At 43.5% G+C, this 17,789-nt stretch overlaps 1 protein-coding gene across 1 annotated transcript in view; it reads left to right on the top strand.

The window, feature by feature from the left end:
- Positions 1–3,872: 3,872 nt before the first annotated feature.
- Positions 3,873–17,789, top strand: part of LOC126414911 (epidermal retinol dehydrogenase 2) — a 288,608-nt gene continuing 274,691 nt past the window's right edge. Inside the window, exon 1 of the mRNA XM_050083391.1 lies at positions 3,873–3,922. The gene's annotated coding sequence lies outside the window, so the exon portion shown is untranslated. The remainder of the gene's footprint in view (positions 3,923–17,789) is intronic.

The following is a 17,789-nucleotide window of genomic DNA, read 5'->3' as shown; positions in this document are numbered from 1 at the left end:
GGAGAAGTTGAAACGAATGTCAGTAATCATACTTGAATAAATCGAATAAGCTAGAAACTACACTGAAGCGCCAAAGAAACTGGCTAAGGCACGCGCATTCAAGTACCGAGATATGTAAACAGGCAGAATACGCCGCTACGGTCGGCAACGCCCATATAAGACAAGTGTCTGGCGCAGTTGTTAGATCGGATACTGCTGCTACAAAGGCAGGTGATCGAGATTTAAGTGAGTTTGGTCGTGGTGTTACAGTCGGCGCACGAACGATGGGACACAGCATCTCCGAGGTAGCAACGAAGTGGTGATTTTTCCCATTAGACCATTTCACGATTGTACCGTGAATATCAGGAATCTGGTAAAACATCAAATCTCCACATCGCTTCGACCGGAAAAAGATCCTGCAAGAATGGGACCAACGACGGCTGAAGAGAATCGTCCAACGTGCCAGAAGTGCAACCCCTACGAAAACTGCTGCAGATTTCAATGCTGGGTCATCAGTAAGTATCAGCGTGCGAACCATTCAACGAAACATCATCGATATGGGCTTTCGGAGACGGAGGCCCACTCGTGTACCCTTGATAACTGCGCCCGTCAACACCGACATTGGATTGTTGATGATTGGAAACATGCTGCCTGGTAGGACGAGTCTCCTTTCAAATTTTATCGAGCGGATAGACATGTACGGGTTTGGAGACAACCTCATGAATCCAAGGACCCTGCATGTCAGCAGGGGGTTTTTCAAGCTGGTGCAGGCTCTGTAACGGTGTGGGGCGTATGCAGTTGGAGTGATATGGGACTCCTGATACGTCTAGTTACGACTCCGACAAGTGAAATGTACCTAAGCATCCTTTCTGATCACCTGCATCCATTCATGTCCCTTGTGCATTCCGACGGATTTGGGCAATTCCAGCAGGACAATGCGACACTCCACACGTCCAGAATTGCTACAGAGTGGCTCCAGGAACACTCTTCTGAGTTTAAACACTTTCACTGGCCACCAAACTCTCCAGACCTGAACGTTACTGACATATCTGGTTCAAATGGCTCTGAGCACTATGGGACTTAACTTCTGAGGTCATCAGTCCCCTAGAACTTAGGACTACTTAAACCTAACTAACCTAAAGACATCACACACATCCATGCCCGAGGCAGGATTCGAACCTGCGACCGTAGCGGTTACGCGGTTCCAGACTGTAGCGCCTAGAACCGCTCGGCCACTCCGGCCGGCACTGACATATCTGGGATGTCTTGCAACGTGCTATTCAGAAGAGATCTCCACCCCTCGTACTCTTACGGATTTATGGACAGCCCTGCAGAATTCATTGTGTCATTTCCCTCCAGCATTATTTCAGACGCTCGTCGAGTCCATGCAACGTAATGTTGCGGCACTTCTGCGCGCATGCGGGGGCCTTACACTATTTTAGGCAGATGTACCAGTTGCTTTGGATCTTCAGTGTATGAAATTCTTTTACTAACGATTTCAGTTTAGTATCCAAGACCCTAAAACTCTCGGCTACAATTCAGTATGCAAATCAAAGCAAATGCTGCACACCCAAGCACTGGGAAATGAAGTCTAAGATGTACCGTATGTGACAGTATCCTGTCTCGTGACACTGATGTCTGTAGCAGAATGTAGGTTGCGTGAACGCTATCTCAACCTGGTGATGAAGTGATACACGAAAAATTCTCGGTGCACTTAAGTTGCCACGCTGAACCTCCCTGTCCAGCGACTTTCACGTATTCTGCCCATTACTTGTTCGGTGGAACTGTAGAACTAGCATAAATCGTAATATGCTATAATGAAGTAAAGTAGCTTCCAGTCTTCATGGTAAGGCATTTATCATAGTGTATATGTAAACAGCATTTGCAGCTCCAAGTATACCTGTTACTAGGGATACTTCGTCAAGTATTCAGATTACATAGCAACGACGGGGCGTGGGGGAGGGGGGGGGGCGAATAAAACGAACAAAGTTATACAGTTTTTGCACTGGTGCTGAAACAACTTCGAGAATTTGAAGGCAGCCGGATATTTCACCTACAGAAATCTATCAAATTCGCGTTGCTGGCCACGAGTATCTCGACCCCCTCTACCATGGTGCCACCTGAGGGAAGTTGACGCATCACTAGACACTGAATGGCGTATGCAGCTATATAATTTCTGACCATTCCAAAAGTTTTCTGCCAGTGTGAAGCATTAGTGATTCTCACACCAACTAAGAAACTCCGGAAAATTATATTTACACTACAGGCCATTAAAATTTCTACACCAAGAAGAAATAAACGGATATTCATTGGACAAATATATTATACTAGAACTGACATGTGATTACATTTTCACGCAATTTGGGTGCATAGATCCTGAGAAGTCAGTACCCAGAACCACCAGCTCTGGCCATAATAATGGCCTTGATACGCCTGGCCATTGAGCCAAACCGAGCTTGGATGGCGTGTACAGGTACAGCTGCCCATGCAGCTTCAACACGATATCACAGTTCAACAAGAGTAGTGACTGGCGTATTGTGACGAGCCAGTTGCTCGGCCACCATTGACAAGTCGTTTTCAGTTGGTGAGAGATCTGGAGAATGTGCTGGCCAGGCCAGCAGTCGAACATTTTCTGGCTCCAGAAAGGCCCGTACAGGACCTGCAACATGCGGTCGTGCGTTATCCTGCTGAAATGTAGGGTTTCGCAGGGATCGAATGAAGGGTAGAGCAACGGGCCGTAACACATCTGAAATGTAACGTCCACTATTCAAAGTGCCGTCAATGCGAACAAGAGGTGACCGAGACGTGTAACCAATGGCACCCCATACCATCACGCCGGGTGATACGCCAGTATGGCGATGACGAATTCACGCTTCCAATGCGCGTTCATCGCAATGTCGCCAAACACGGATGCGACCATCATGACGCTATAAACAGAAACTGGATTCATCCGAAAAAATGACGTTTTGCCATTCGTGCACCCAAGTTCGTCGTTGACTACACCATCGCAGGATCTCCTGTTTGTGATGCAGCGTCAAGGGTAACCGCAGCCATGGTCTCCGAGCTGATAATCCATGATGCTGCAAACGTCGTCGAACTGTTTGTGCAGATGGTTGTTGTCTTGCAAACGTCCCCATCTGTTGACTCAGGGATCGAAACGTGTCTTCACGATCCGTTACAGCCATGCGGATAAGATGCCTGTCATCGCGACTGCTAGTGATACGAGGCCGTTGGGATCCAGCACGGCGTTCCGTATTACCCTCCTGAACCCACCGATTCCATATTCTGCTAACAGTCACTGGATCTAGACCAACGCGAGCAGCAATGTCGCGATACGATAAACCGCAATCGCGATAGGCTACAATCCGACCTCTATCAAAGTCGGAAACGTGATGGTACGCATTTCTCCTCTTTACACGAGGCATCACAACGTTTCACCAGGCAACACCGGTCAACTGCTGTTTTTGTATGAGAAATCGGCTGGAAACTTTCCTCATGTCAGCACGTCGTAGGTGTCGCCACCGGCGCCAACCTCGTGTGAATGCTCTGAAAAGCTAATCACTTGCATATCACAGCTTCTTCTTCCTGTCGGTTAAATTTCGCGTCTGTAGCACGTCATCTTCGTTGTGTAGCAATTTTAAAGGCTAGTAGTGTATTTGATGAGGATGCGGCTTTCGGCTGCGTTCGCGACATTTGCATCTGAAGATATCCGGTTGGCGATCCCATATATATTAGGAAGTGTTTCCTGTTTGATATTATTATCATGTTCTGCCAAGCACAGACGGAAAATTCAGTTAATGTTAGTGACTCCTTTCAATTGTAGCTGTCCACAAGAAAGACAAAGTGTTTTTTGACTTCGGTGAAATGATGGCTGGTTTTTGTTGTTTCAGCAACGAGGCGACGCAGTGAGAGACGAGAGGAGAAGCGTGCACGGAAGTGACCGGTGCGTAGCAGAGCCGCAGCACCCATGTTGGCGTTCGCGACCACTAACGGCACTCTCACCACGCACCAACGGTCAGTACCTCACAGATCACTCAGCACGCGAGCACTGCCGTAGCCAGCACGTTTACTGCGCTAATCCTCCAACATGTAGTGCGGGTGCCAAAGCAGTCCGTAGAAATCTAAGGGAGACTGTCTGTTCCTGAAACTGTTCGTGTGACTTGATGTCATTTCATATGGCCTAGTATTTTTGCCACCTTTATTTTCGTTGTGTAGATTAGAGTGCATGACAAACTCTAGTTAGTTTGATTACTAGAGGATGTCCCACGTAAAACCGGTACGCCTCACGCCCGAGATTCGAGTAACAGTGAACTAACTACAGAAATATAAATGTAACGTTAAAAACATGTAGTTAAGTGTTTATAACAGACGCTGCGTGTAGGTGGTCATCGGCATCTAAAAGTCGCTGACTTCGTGTGATTACGTTACCAGCAAGATGATGCACTTCTGCAGGGGCTATGTCGTTAATTTCTATAGTAATTCTAGTAATGTTGAGTTTAAGATCGACTCTGTGTGAGGACTGTCAGCACATACTTTGCTTTTTAATGTGCCCCATAAATAACTCACACGATGTTAAGTCCGAGGATCTTGGGGGCCAAGCCCTCTACTGAGAACTCCGTCCTCGGGGAACACGTTGATGATCTGGGCCGTACCTTGGTTCTATGTGCGAACGGTTGCTCCATCTTGTTGGAATATTGCACACAACGTCTCTGTAACTGTTAATTTCATGTAGAAGGAGTCAAAGATCTCTAGATATCAGGCACTGTTTAAGGTGCAATTGAAAAATGTGGGGTCAATAATGCACGTGCCCGACAACGCACAACAGACACCTATCTTCTCCGAGTGGAGACGTTTTTCATGCGGAACATGCGAGCAGTATCTGCAATACCGGGAGTTGACATAACCTGACAAATGATAGCAGGCCTCATCTGGCATTAAGCAAAGCACGGGGTCCAAATAACCGTCAGCAATTAATGTTAACAGCCATTTGCAATAATGAACTCTTTTTTTTTTCCTGAAGTTCAGATTTCAACCCTTGCACCACACTCACATGATAGGCTTGTAATTTCACATCCTTTAGTGCACGTTGCCATAATATACGAAATCCACCAACCTGCTGCGGTAACCTTCTTATCGACTTGCGGGGTCGTCACAGTCGCTCACCTATCCCTCTGAGCGTTCTGAACGGATCCCACAGCCCTCCATTTCTTGTATTGATCTTGAATAGCGATGGTTTTGGGGAGTTTCCTAGAGGGATAGTTCGCTTGAAACATTTCTTCACAGTCCTTGATGGAGACTTTCTCTGTTAAACTTTCCAATATCAGTTCGCTGTTCTCATATAAACTGTCCCATTTCTGTAACAACTCAACAATACGAGCTGCTCACAGCAACTGACGGACGAACACACAGCTGTACTCAACTTTCCGATAAAATGCTGTGTAGCAAACTTTCGAAACAGTGTTGCCACTTCACAAGCAATTCGACTAGAGGTGTTTAACATCCTTTATTAACCGAACAGGAAAATGACGTTATGAATAAATTAAATACCATAAAATTTATACAAAACTTACAGGTGTCAGCAAACATGTCTGAAATGGGTTTTTTACACTTCTCTGATATTAACGAGCCTCCGAAGAAAAGGTTGTGAACAGTTATTGTGGCGTCACCAAAAATCCTGAGTTCTCCGCCTCTTTTCAGCAAACCAGGAGCAGCCCAGCAACAAGTGATGTGCAGATGTGCGTAGCCTGAACCTCGAACATGCCATACTGGTAGCTTTCCTCGCCTTAGAAGGAATACGTGCGTCAGAGTGCAGTGTCCTCTTCGGAATAGTATACGAAAGACTTCATGTCGACTGACTAATTAGGAAGAAGCTGACTTCATCATCCGCAGCTTGATACTTCACATTTCCAGACACTCGTTGTTCCATTGATGTGTGGCTGTGCATCAACAGTGTGTTGCGGGTAGAAATGATACCACTGAATAAAAAGTGCAGGTGGCTTTGAATACCTCTTCTTCCTTAGCTTTCAGGGGGTAAAAGGTAGTATAGAATGGCTTGGACTGGTACTCTGCTTGCTATAGACATGGGTATGTGCATGCATGGTATTTAATCCACTTCGACCTCGTTAGATTCCTAGTGTAAACCACGTGATTTCTGCACCATTATAAATTCACGCAGATATTTACAGGGTGCCCATAATCATAGTTCCAGTTCCAAAACGCTGTAGAAAGAGAAACACTGTTCAGAATGACATCAAATTTGAACAGTATATTATTCACGCAGTGGGAAACAGCATGGAACACAAAAACTTAACGAAAATTTGACCAACAGATGACGCTGTAAGAGTCAGAATGTACACGCCTACAGATGCGCGATACACAGCTGTTCCTCAGTTTGCGTCAGAGACGCACAACATGACTGTCTCCATAAAGATCGCGCGCTGCTGGTCAAGATCTTTTACAAGAATGGATACTGTGGGCCAATAGCCATGCAGAAATTCCTGACACTCAGGGGTACGCTAAGGGTCTGGAGAAACTGATTACAAAATTAGAAAAGGCAGATTCCTTTGGGGTGCAATGGGACAGAGGGAGAAAAGCAGTTAATGTGACATCTGCCGAAGATGTGGCCACAGCATTGCACGAGAGGTCGAGAAGTGGTTGCCTGAATGTTGGACATGCCTGCAAGCATGGTGCATTACATCCTACGAAACATCCTGCATTTCTGTCCATACCAGCTGACCCATGTTCAGCAGTTGCGTCCTATTGACCTGGAATTTCTTGCTCCCATTGAAATGGATAATGAATGGTTATGCAACATTCTGCAGACAGACGATGCCCATTTCCTTCTCTAAGGACATGCCAATACGTAGAATTTTAGAATATGGGCAACGGAAAATCTGCACGCACATCAGCCGTTACTATTTCATTCTGGTAAGGTGACTGTGTGGTGCGAGATGATGGCATCATTTACTGTAGGGTCGTATTTTTTCGAGGAGATGAGTCCTGCGGGTGCTCTTACCTGCACCATCACCGGTAAACGCTATTAGAGTCCTTCACGCACCAAAGTCATTCCAAACCTTCAACAGCGTGAATGTGTGTAGGATCATTTTCATGCAAGATGGCGCTCCTCTGCACACTGCAAAGTCAGTAAAGCGGCTGCTGCAGAGGCATTTCGGAAATGCTAGTATTATCAGCGTCATTTCCCTACAGCCTGGTCGTCCAGATCACCTCATCTTAATCCTTGTGACTTCTGGCTATGGGGTTGTGTGAAAGATGACGGGTGCAGTGCACCAGTTACGAAAGTATGTGAGCTGAAGGCACGCATCGCGCAACACATGCTGAACCTGAACCCCGAGACACTCTGATCAGTTGTGGAACATGCTGTTTTTCGATTTCAACTTGCGGCCGAAAGTGGTAGACAGAATATTTATTGAACGTGTCTTGCCCCAGTCTCAAGACAATTATAAAGCGATGTCATTTTGTTTTTTATGCGTTTCTTGTCTCCAGGACAATTAAAAACAGATTTTTCCCATCCGAAGTTAAACGACCTTCCCGTGGTGGATGGGCTTACCTAATAGTGCCACAACTGTTGATTGCCGAAGTTGTGCAGTCATGAATATTGAACAGTACGAATGGTTTTATGTGCAATTCAAACCACAGCCATTTTATTTCGATTCAACTGTCATCTGTAACCGACCACGTTAAGACGCTTACTGCCAACATCTATTGGTATAATTTTCCTTCTTTTTGTTCCATGACGTTTCCCCCGGCGTGTGTAATATGCTGTTCAAATCCGACGTCGTTCTAACGGTATTTCTCTTTCTACAGCGTTTTGAAAACTGAATTTTAATTATGGATATCCTGTATATATAGTTTCTGTTTTTATTAATGAGAAATTGTAGCAACCGATGTAATAATTTTTAACGAGTTCGATTCAACACTGTTTCATTTTGCGAAACCTGAACTAGACAGAATTTCTCTGTGTAATTCATATTTTATCTAAACTTACTATTGGGTGCACGAAATTTCACATTGGAGATTCCACCAAGAGCAGACAGGCCAGGAAGTAAACGTCGCAGCAGTACAAATTTGAAAACCAGTTTCATTTTAATGTAGGGTGGGCCAAAAGTCACGGAGGGTGTTGAAAGTGAGAATAGAGGATACTTACCTCAGATTGTAATCAACTCGCAAGTGTAAATTATCTCTCATCCTTGGTCTTTAAGACTGCGAGATATCAATGCAAACTAAGGATAAATAGATAATATATTCGTATTATAACCACCTCCTGGCTTTTGGCCCACCGTGTATGTAGCTAGTTTTCATGCTATGAGAAGCCGCGCAGAGTGGCCACGCGGTTAGAGGCGCAATGTCATGGATTGCAAGGCGGCTCCAGCCGGAGGTTCGAGTCCTCCCTCGGGCATGGGTGTGTGTGTTGTTCTTAGCACAAGTTAGTTTAAGTAGAGTGTAAGTCTAGGGACCGATGACCTCAGCAATTTGGTCCCTTAGGAATTCACACACATTTGAACATTTTTTGTTATGAGAAGAAGTTTGAAATCAGTATCGTCTATTCTCTGTGTATCTCGGCGAAAGCAGAGTGGTACATTTCAGGAGGTATACTTGAAACAACTCGTCCTTGCAAATGCTTAGGGCACACATCGGATTGCAATACAAAATGATACATTACAAACGACGTAATTTATCTGCCGCCTTAATAGTTCCATGTTGAATAATTTTGGGTAGATAGTTATTCATGTGAGTCATATCCCAGGAACTAAAGTGATTTATAATTACTTTTTATAGATTTATTAAGTTAGAATTTGAGAATTAGGTAGTGGCCAGTCCGACTAAAATTACCCACTGGTCAGATATCGAAACAAAACCTATTCATGTGTGCTGTCTCTCCCCATTCTGTGTCAATATCCAGTTTTCATTACGAAGTTGAAGAACCTGATTAAACTTTCGAAACTTAAAGAACCCTCAAATGTATTCCCTCGCTTGTTTTTTCTTGAAAGTTAGACAAGTTGAAAGGTTCTCCGCATCGATACTCAAACCCGCACCTCCCTTCTTAATTTAACTACTGGTTTAAATTGTCTCGATCTCTATGTGATATTCACCATATTCTGAATGCAATACATGAAAATTTGCCCAAGGGTGACGATCCCATATCCAAGTAGCGTCAGTTTTGATGTATTTACTGGAAAAACGTAATAATCTAGAAGAGATTCTGCTCAGTAGGGTTAATAATAACGGCTTTTATCCAAGCCTGGTGAAATACAGCAATAGCGTTGATTCCGTAAGTAGCTTGGAAGCAAGGTACCATGAAAGTTTCGAGAAGAGTGTGTCTGTGTGTGTGTGTGTGTGTGTGTGTGTGTGTGTGTGTGTGTGTGTGTGTATATGTGTGTTTTCGGGGGGTGGGGGAGGGGGGGGAGGGGCGGGGGGGGGGGGCAGCAGGCTGCAGATATCAGATCTGGTCTGGTCAAGGCGAGCATAGTGAGAGCTTCGGGCTGTTCCCATTAGCGCTTACGCTAACACACGGCAGGCTGTCGACCGTGTCCAGTGTCCGATTAAGGCACGAAGTGGTAATACAAGTTTACAGGACCAGCTTAAGGCCATCTCGTTACTCCTACTGATTTCAAGTTTGAGTAAGGATCTTAAGCAGAAACGGAGCCGTTCAGTACAAATTTCGTTCTAGAAACTATTGAGTCTGTTGTAGCAACGCAAAGATTTAATGCTGACTACGGCGGAATGCTTATCTTTCGTTCTCATTATCACACGATACCGAATGTCAGAAGTCAACGCAGAAACGAGCTGTATATTCGAGGTTCATTCAATAATTACAGAGACAAATTGGTGTGGAGTAAAAAGCGTTTATTTTTACAAAACAATACTTTTTCTACTTTTCAACATAATCCCCTTGAACATTTATACACTTGTTCCAACGGGCTACAAGCTTTCTTATTGGAACTGCAAATAACTCTTTATCTTGATGTTTGAAGCAATTTCTCATAAACTTTTTCAACGTTCGCGTTGTCCTGGAACCTCTTCCCACGTAATGCCTCCTTCAGTGCACCAAACAAATGGAAGTCACTAGGTGCTAAATCAGGACTGTAAGTAGAATGAGGCAGTACTTCCCAGCCCATTTTGTCGATCGTTTCATGGGTTACTTGAGCAATATGAGGACGTGCGTTGTCTTGCTGGAGAATCAAGCTCTCCTCTCAGAACCACGACGTCCCTCTCTCATGGCTGGCTTAACTTTATTTAAAAGCAAATCCGAGTAGTATTGGCTGTTCATTGTACGCTGATCTTCGAGATAATCACAAAAAACTGGACCTTCAGTATCCCAAAACATATCCCAAAACACCGTCAACACGACTTTTCTTGCTGATGCTTGGGTTTTGAATTTTTTCTTGACAGATGAGTTGGTGTGCTTCCACTACATGCTTTGTCTTTTTGATTCTGGCTCATAATAGTGAACCCAAGTTTCAGTACAAGTTAAAATTTTGTTGAGGAAGTGCTCACCTTCTCCTCCATAACGTTCTGTGCACACTCTCAACCTTGTTTCCTTGTGTAGCCGCGTCAACTCCCTTGGGACCCATCTTGCACATATTTTGCGGTACTTCAGCTTGTTACAGATAAGGGTCGGCCGCGGTGGCCGTGCGGTTCTAGGCGCTTCAGTCCGGAACCGCAGACTGCTACGGTCGCAGGTTCGAATCCTGCCTCGGGCATGGATGTGTGTGATGTCCTTAGGTTAGTTAGGTTTAAGTAGTTCTAAGTTCTAGGGGACTGGTGACCTCAGATGTTAAGTCCCACAGTGCTCAGAGCCATTTGAACCATTTTGTTACAGATAATGTTATGATTGTACCAGTACTAACTTGAACGTTATCAGCTATCATTTCCACAGTCACGCGGCGGTCCGCACGAATAACGTCATCAATGCAACTTTCAAGTGAGGGAGTTGAAACTGCAACTGGTCGGCCAGAACGGTGTTCGTTAATCACTGAGTCGCGACCATTTTTGAACTGTTCTACCCACTTGTAAAAATTTGCATGACTCATACAACATGCACCGTAAACTTTAGACATTCTACAGTGTATATTCACTGGTTTCTTGCCTTCAGCAAGTAAAAAATGAACAACAGAACGTTGTTCAACTAAAGTGGACATTTCAAGCGGACTCGCAATCTTGAAATGTATGTTTGATGTTATAAACAAAACAATGTTGATACATCAGCTGATCAGGGCTCATCCCAGTGATGCCAACTTAAAGCCACTAAAGTACCATACTTGCCCTACAAACAATTTTTTCCCCAGACCAATTTGTCTCTTTAATTATTGAATGACCCTCGTATCAGGGACAAACTTCGAGTATCTGAATCTGTGCAGGTGTCCATGACTGTGCAGCACTCGAGTCTCATTTCAAGTTGAGAGATAACTGCAGAAAAGGGCAAATCCTGTCGAACAACACATCCCTCAGAAATTATGTGACTCGAGTTTAATATTTCGATGGTTTTGTTTTCGCCCATGTCCTATCAGTGACAAGACACAAGCTTTGCCAAGCTTTATCTCTACCAAGGGTTAATTTTAAACCCAGGTAACCAGACGGTCAAAGTGTCCAATGGCGTAAGATATTCTGTGCCAAACGTACTTCGAAACGTGGAATGAAAAAGACTTTTTCCTCATATTGTCACATAAACATTACAATGCCAGATATATTTTTCAGAATACTTGGAATTTTCCCCGTAAGTAGCAAAGATAAGAATTTTTGCCCCTCATTAAGCGTTGTGTGTTATATTTCGTTGTTGGTTGCCGATACAACTTTCTTTCTAGTTCTCGAACCTTCACTCATAAATGCTTAGACGATAGCGCCAGAAAACTCACAATATGAAACGACTTTACGCCATCAGCCACATGTGAAATAAAGTACACAGGATGTTTATTGCCATCCGAAGGTCTTGTCTGTTCGAAACCGGTAATGACTCTTTTTATAATAAAAAAAGGAAACTATAATTTTCGGTTAAAAATTGTTTATTTTGGCACGGCTACATATATATAATAGTTTTTGACATGTCGTAAATGTATGTGTGTATAACACCTCTCTTGGTGTGATCTGTCCCAGCGACGCGCACAAGACGTGCACGGCAAAATGCAGAGGTAAATGAATTTGAGCCTTTGTTGAGCTTGCAAAACGACTTCAGGGAAATGAGAGAATGATTCATTCAGCATTGCTGCAGCCTTTGTCTATCTCAGTTGTCTTTCACTGCCCCCCAACCACCACGACCATTATCACTACCACCCCCGCCACCACTACCACTTGTGAAATTTTGTTTTTAGAAAAATTATTCTTTAATCGGTGACACACAACAAAATGAAATAACAAAAGAAAATATCAGAGGCATCCAAAATATTATGAGTACTATTAATAGTCGCTGTCACAAGATTAAAATATAGATTTCGCAGAAAAGAAAAGTTGTAAATATAAATTATTGGGATGATCGAACGTGTACTGTTAGGTCACAAACTAACAAGCTGAAGGCGGAGACGTAGAGTAATATGGACCTGAATGGAGAGACGCAAATACGTCCAACACGCCACAAACTTAAATTAAGATTTTAAAAGACAGCAACATTATCGCACATATGCCGCATGCACTGTGTCGAAGATTGTCATGCAAAAACTTGTTTCTGAATACAGAAGTCATAAAATGAATAAAGTAAGGTTAGCTAATAAACATAACTTCCATTGCAGTGCAGTTGATTCGTGTGTTTCAATCAGAGGTCTCGAAACGTATCGCCACTATACGTAAACAAAAAACAGCATCTCTTTACTTTTTTTCATCTAGCCATTTATATAGTTAGAGAAAAGACTGAATGCAGTTGTTGTGATTCCAGGTAGCACCTCTAAACCTTAAACATAACGGAACAAGGGTATTGAACCGATACAATGTCGTAGTTATTGAGCTGAACGTCAGTGTCGCAAACGAACGCTCTGAAATCAGAGTGCAGTGTGTTAGCCATTGCGCCGCCTCCCTCGATAGCAGTATGACACGCAGAAAATGTTTCTTCAGAAAAAGAAGTTTGTCTTGATCACGTGATCCACCCTGTTAGACAGTTAGAGATAACTACATTAGAGCAAAACAATAGCTCCCTTCTACTGGTGAAAATAGTTTCGTGAGAGGGACGGTTAGAAGGTTAGAGAATACAGTTGCGAGAAATAACGCACCGAAGCTTCGCTTGATCTCTATTGATGAAGAACCGTGTTTCAAATACTAACCTCAAGGTTGGCTAGAATACATACAGGGTTGTTTCTAATAGGATCAATTAATTTTGCCAAATCGCGAAAAATTTGCATTTCGAACGGGTATAGTACTTATAAATGATTATATAGTCTCTGTCCCTGACCCATTGCCATTACAGTTCCTAGTAATTTAACTTCACAGTCACGGAGAAAATAACCAAGAATAGTGAGACGCTAGATATTTTGTATGGAGTTGTGTTAGTACTATAACTGACTAGAACAAAGCACATCACGCACATTCTACGAAGATCCAGCAGAAATAGATATGCATATGCCAGCAAAATTTTGAAGGTTGTTTCAATAAATATAAGATACTTTTAATGACAAGAGCAGTAAGAGAACTGACGGCTGTCGGAGTATAACATGAAGCCACAATGGTTGCCAAATGTTGTTTTCAGTCCGAAGACTACTTTGATGCAACTCTCCACGTTAGTCTATCCTATTCTAGCATAATCATTTCAGCATATCTACTACATTCCACGTCAATTAGAACGTTCTTACTGTATTCAAGCCTAGGTCTCCTCCTACGGTTTATAGCCCCCCCTGCTCCTACTCTCTCCTCCGCCCCCCCCCCCCCAACACACACACACACACACACACACACACACACACACACACACACACGTGCGCGCGCGCGCTCTTCTCTTCGCTACCAAACTGGTGATTGCTTGATGTCTCAGAATCTGTCCTATCAATCGATCGCGTCTTTTAGTCAAGTTGTGAACTTTTTCTCCGCACTTCAATGCAGAGATTCTTCATTTACTATTCTTTCTACTAATCCAATCTTCAGCGTTCTTCTCCAACATGACATTTTAAAAGCTGCTATTCTCTAAATTGTTTATTGTCTGTTTCGTATATGTACAGGTTGCCAAAAACAAAAGAAAAAGTGTGACAGTTGTGATGAAACTTATCCTGTATGCAGAACAAGAGATGAAAATCCAGTTGCAAAGAAAAAAGAGGTTCAGCTTAAAGCGTATTTGAAAGGCATTAATTAAATGTCTCGATATAAGTAAAGCACAAGTAACTTGAATAGATAAGAGATATTATGCCGATCAGCTGTAGATAACATACAATGATGCGTTAGACACGCACAGTTTGTATTTATGTATGTATGTATGTACAGGTATGCCAGTTGCGGACGTCTGCTTATCGATGATAATGGGAGAAGACATCTTGTGAAATCAGAACATTCGCTCTTCGTACTCCACTTTTTATATTTTCTTGTCAGGTGTCTGTGTTAATGTACACATACGGAACCATCTGAAATACACGCTTGATTAGACGCTTTCCAGAGATACCACATTCATGCAACCATCTGCGGACATCGTTCTGTGTTACCACGAAGCTCATGGGTCAGCAAGGACACACATTGGGAAGTGCTAAAGCAAATTTGTCAAGGGCGCACGACATTACACCTCTTATTTGAGACTGAACCTTCTAGTAACTGTTCCCAGTCGGTAATCAGCATTAGTCCCAATGTTCAACCACCAGATCACATGACTATGCGGTTGGGCTGCCTACAGGCTGACGACAACTGCAAAGAATTTCATTTGTTGAAAGGCGCTCAGTTGTAATTCGGCCAAGTTTGCTTCTTATTCCCACATATGCAATTAAACGCTGTCTACAGATGAGGCAAGCAGATGAAGGCCTGCTGGTTTTATAGTCGTAGCACCATATTAACTATAGTATCAATTGCTTTCTTTTGTGGTTACCACTGATTTTTTGTCGTATTTACAGAAACCAAGACATTTTCTTAAAATTTTGTATAACGTGTACAATATCTACAGTTGTAAATTACAATTAGATTCGACAATAACACTAGTAATAATTATTATAATACACAAGGAGGACTCAAATGAAAGCGAGACAGGTGGAGAAAAAGTAATCAGTTTATCGTTTCAAAATAAATCGCCATAAGTGTTAAAATTTTTGCCACTGTGGGACGGGACGATCAGCACCTTCATGGAAAAAATATTAGTGGTTGCCTGCGTAACCATGACTGTACCCAGACCTGGACCTCTTCGTCCGAGAACTATTAACAGCCACGAATGTATTTCTTCAGGCCTCCAAAGATATGGAAATCGCATGGGGAGAGATTGGGAATGCATGAAAGTTGTGTAAGGACTTCCCAAGGAAAATTCTGCGAAACTTCAGTGGGCCCACATGTTGTCAAGGTTGTTTCGACTGCACTGCAGAAGTTTTGCTGCGAAACCTTTACACATCTTACATACAGTTCTCATTTCGCCCCATGCGATTTGCCTCTAACGAGTAGGTGCACGCCTGGGTACAATCATGGTCCCAGCAACAGCAAACATTTTTTCCATGATGATATTGACCGTCTCTTCTCACAGTGGGATACAGGTACTAACAATTATGGCGATAACGTTGGAAATAACGTCCAGTTTACTTAATTTTTTCCGTCTTTCTCATTTTCATTTCACTGCTGTTTGCAGCTCGTTATTATAGCGGTGTATAAATAAAAAAGGGCCTGTGTGAACGGGTGTGCGCAGAGAGGGACGGGAAATACATTGCGACGTCTGCAGTGTATTCTGTCTGTCGCATGCCGCAATATCCAACTGATGCCGACCCTGCTAGCACTGGAGTAAGTGCCACACTGGGCCAAAATTTCTGCGACTGACTCTCTCGGCAAAAAGCTTGGTCGGAAAACTACCGCTGGATGTCAGGTTGACAACTGCCTGTTACAGAGTAGACATGATTAGACATGATACTACTCATCGATCTCTGTCCGTCATGATCTGTATACTACCACCGTTCTTACGCCGTGTTAAATACCTGCGAGTGTTACACCATTCGTTGTACATATTTGGACAGTGCAGATTGACACTCTAACAAATCTGGCAACTTTATTCACAGTGTGGTCAGGGCTCCTCGACAACCCCTCTATGCTGATTCCATAGACAAGATTGGAAAATACACACTGCCTTACTGAGGTGACAAAACTCACGGGATGGCGACATGCACATATGCAGATTAATGTAGCATAGCTTACACAAGGTATAAAAAAACAGTGGATTGACGGAGCTGTTATTTGTACTCAGATAATACGTGAGAAAAGTTTCTGAAGTGATTGTGGTCGCAAGACAGGAATTAACAGACCCTGAACGCGAAATTGTTAACTGGACGTAGACGAATGTGACATTCCATTTTGGAAATCGTTAGAAAATACAATAGTTCAAGATCGACAGTGTCAAGACTATGTGTAAAAATGGTTCGATGAACCCTCTGCCAGGCACTTAAGTGTGAATTGCAGAGTAACCATGTAGACGTAGATGTAGAATACTAAATCTGAGGCAATACTCTCACCACAGACAACACAGTGGCCTTCTCTTAACGACCGAGAGCAGCGGCGTTTGCGGATGTCATTAGGAATTATGTAAGATGGTGTTGTCTCCGTAATGGTGCGCGGTGTGTTTACATGCAATGGACTGTGTCCTTCGGTCCAAGTGAACTGGTCATTGATTGAAAATGATTATGTTCAGCTACTCGGAGACCACTGGCAGCCATTCATCGATTTTATATTCCCAAACAACGATGGAATTCCTATGGATGACAACGTGCTATGTCACAGGAACACAATTGTTCGCGATTTGTTTGAAGAACATTCTGGACAGTTTGAATGGGTGATCTGGCCGCCCAGATCAGGAATTCCATCAGACATTTATGGAACACAATCGAGACGTCAGTTGGGGTACAAAATCCTGCACTGGCAACACTTCCGCAGGAATGGACGGCTGCAGAGGCAGAAGCATGGCTCAACATTTCTGCGGAGGACTTCCAGTGATGGACTTCCAATGACTTGTTGGCTCCGTGCCACGTTGAGCTGCTGCACTAATCCGAGCAAAAGTAAATCAGACACGCTATTAGGAGTTGTCCTATGACTTCTGTCACCTCAGTTTGGCCGACCGGTGTGGCCGTGCGGTTCTAGCCGCTTCAGTCTGGAACCGCGTGACCGCTACGGTCGCAGGTTCGAATCCTGCCTCGGGAATGGATGTGTGTGATGTCCTTAGGTTAGTTCGGTTTAAGTAGTTCTAAGTTCTAGGGGACTGATGACCACAGATGTTAAGTCCCATAGTGCTCAGAGCCATTTGAACCATTTGAACAAATCACCTCAGTTTACGTCAGCAATGGATCGCTACATCACCGTCTGGTACCAGTTCTGTCTACACCACCTACAGCTTTCCACAACGGGCGGAGTCCTCTTTTAAGGGGATAACTGTTTATCTGGGTGAGTTTAGTTAACTTAAAGATAATTTGCTGCTTACAACGTTACCATTATATCAATACCAAGTACACTACTGGTCATTAAAATTGCTACACCACGAAGATGACGTGCTACAGACGCAAAATTTAACCTACAGGAAAAAAAAAGCTGTGATATGCAAATTATTAGCTTTTCAGAGCATTCACACAAGGATGGCGCCGGTGGCGACACCTACAACGTGCTGACATGAGGAAAGTTTCCAACCGATTTCTCATACACAAACAGCAGTTGACCGGCGT

This window comes from Schistocerca serialis, chromosome 1, assembly GCF_023864345.2.
Source record: "Schistocerca serialis cubense isolate TAMUIC-IGC-003099 chromosome 1, iqSchSeri2.2, whole genome shotgun sequence".
NCBI classification, from domain to species: Eukaryota; Metazoa; Arthropoda; class Insecta; order Orthoptera; family Acrididae; genus Schistocerca; species Schistocerca serialis.
Note: the sequence above shows the minus strand (reverse complement) of the source record. Positions and strands in the feature narration are given on the sequence as shown.